The following is a 2,850-nucleotide window of genomic DNA, read 5'->3' as shown; positions in this document are numbered from 1 at the left end:
TCCTTTATCAGCTTAGTTCCCAATTTTCAAACGGGGGGAGAGTTGAGGTTGAATACGACAGGCTAAGAGGGAAACACAAAAATGAGGGTAGAAAAATAGGAAATTTTACCCTCTCACCATTTAGCCTACTTCTCACATAGTCTAACAATGTATATTCATTTAAATCAACCAATCACAATAAGGCAATGTATTGGGCATACGGTACTCCGGAAAACAAACACTGCAAAAAAATCATAAAAATGGAATTGTGTTCTAATACAAATTCCGGAGTTTTTGAAAAATCCGAACGAGGTTTAATTTTCGATCTGCTACTTGACTAATCTGCTAATTGGCGGTCTTTCCCATTTTAGTGAACATTACGCTCACAGAGCTGCTATATGGAAATTTAATGCCACACTATTAGCGATAAAAAATGAAGACTTCGCGTTTCTCTCACAGTCAATCACAAAAGCGCATAACGAAGTACCTTTTTTGCCCAAGCACACAAACACAACTCATAGCACAGCATCGCACAATGCTTGGCTACAGCTCTTTTAGTATTTATAGGACGAAATAATACGAAATAAGGGCAGAATTGCGTCGTAGTTTAGAAGCGGGAAGTATAAAATACACTACAAAATATTCTTCAGCATTTTCCCCTCTTTTCAACATATAATCATCGCTATTTCCGCCCTAATTTACACTGACGAAATATTTCTTTTTCACAAAATGGATCTTGTTTGAATTTTGCGGTGTTAATTTGGGAGCTACTATTAACCAGGCATAATTCTGTGAGTGGGAGTGGGTAAAGAATGATTAAAGACTTCCCTTCCCTCTAGATACTTACAGGACAAAAGAACAATGATAACGGATCTCTAAGCACAACTACAACCATAAGCCTTAGTTTCCTGTCTGAATTATCCCAGTAGAAAAAATGTAAACAAAAATTCGGATGCTAGTTTGAACAAACTCCCGTGCAGTGAGCAATTTGCAAAAAATTTGCGCGGAAAACAGAAAAGGTGGAAGAAGCACTTTTTGAAATATAGCATCCAATTATATTCAATGGCGTCTTCGGAACGTTAAAAGACTAGCCTGAAGCTCCTCTGATAGAAAAAAGAACCAATTAACAAGACCACACTTGGCTATCTAGGGAAACTGAAGTTGGTAAAATTCATTTTATGATATCACAAATATGAGAGATGGTAAGCGATTAAGAAGCCAATGCAGCTCCACATTTGAAGCAGCATGCGTGCCCTAGATACTTATATAGACCATATTAATGATAAGCATATAACCATGGTTTAGCTCAGGCGATTAGAGGCGAATTTACCCAATAAACTTAAAATTCAATTATTTTTGACAACCAGTCACTAATGACCGGGTAAGATGTTGTGATCGTAACTCCCTCTGCTTACCTACAGCAGAAAGTGTGGTAATACGAAGACAAACTACTGCTTCCCACCTCCTAGAAATTATACAAAAATTAAGTTATTGCCATGAATGTCAGCATCGTGGAATGTTCTTATGATCGTCAGCAAACTTGCATCCTTTTGTGACCATAGACAGAAAATCACTTACCTGCATTTGAACATGACCATCTATGGATTATTAAATAATAAAACATAGCCGGCACACTGCCAGAAGAGCAGCGAAATAGACGATTTCTGAATGCGGGCAATTTAGATCACGCAAAAAATCAAACGTGAAAAAGTCGTTGGAAATGTGAAGCGAAAGAATGTTCTAGAACAAATGAAAAACAAAAAAAAAACTAGCACCGCAAAATAGCTCCGCTCAGCTTTGAAATGGTGCAGCAAAGTTTGCCGCTGTTATAATTTTTAAAAACTTTCTTCTTTGCTGACATTTTCCCCCAGTTATGGGGAGCTAGATAGGCCCCTAGAAAAAACTCGTATTCAATAATTTGTCTGTCTTACTGCTGCCAGAATCATATATGAAAAACAATACAAAAAGTTTAAAAGCTGTGACAGAGAATAAGTCGTCATTAATTTTCGATCTTTTACAACTCAATTTTCCCGCACCTAATTCCACCCAATTCATCGATACCTGCTCCTGAAACTCTGAGCAGAAAAGGTGAAACCAAAGTTTTTCCGTACCCATATTTAAAGGTCGTTGGTGAGGCAAGAACTGGAAGAATGGCTACCGTGATGGACTCTTAGAGAACACTAGTCCAACAAAACCACGTGATAAGCAACAACTAAGAAAACAATCCACCGCCCCCAAACCACTTTCTGCTTGGTATAGCCCTTCTGAAACGTTCCTGTAGCCACTGACACTGAAGACTTCGGCATGGACGCAGGTAAATCAGAGACTCCACCAAAATTGAAGACGCTGCTGAACGAGTACGTTCTTTTGCTGAACGAATTACCAAAGTGGACATCTCACAAAGCAGAATTGGAAGTGAATGATTCGAGGACCTGTCTGCTTTTTCGAGAACGTCATGCTTACGAAAGATTTGAAAGCGCCCGGACTTTTAAAATTGTGTAATAAAATGTAATCCAATATGTCAAAAATTAAACATAACCGACTAACGTCGGGCGAATTGCTCTCAAACGACCGGCGAGCGGTTGGCTTGGTCAGTAGCTAGCCACGGGGGGGGGTGCACCGGGGGCTGATGGGGGCAGCACTGGGTGGGGGGGGGGGGGGGCAAAAGCGCGGTGGGGGGGGGGGTGGAGCCAATAGTGGGGGTGGGGGGTCAACAAAGGGGGGGTGTCAACCTCTAAGAACCGCCCCTCACACCATAAGTATAAGTATAAGTCTCCAAGACAGTTTGAGCTGAAACAGACCTGAAGGGCTCTAAGAGCACATAATGCCCGCTGGGCGCTACCTGTTTATCCCGTTTTTGAGGACGAAAAG

The sequence above is a fragment of the Convolutriloba macropyga genome, unplaced genomic scaffold (genome assembly GCF_964194025.1).
Source record: "Convolutriloba macropyga unplaced genomic scaffold, txConMacr16.3 SCAFFOLD_2050, whole genome shotgun sequence".
NCBI lineage: Eukaryota > Metazoa > Xenacoelomorpha > Acoela > Convolutidae > Convolutriloba > Convolutriloba macropyga.
Note: the sequence above shows the minus strand (reverse complement) of the source record.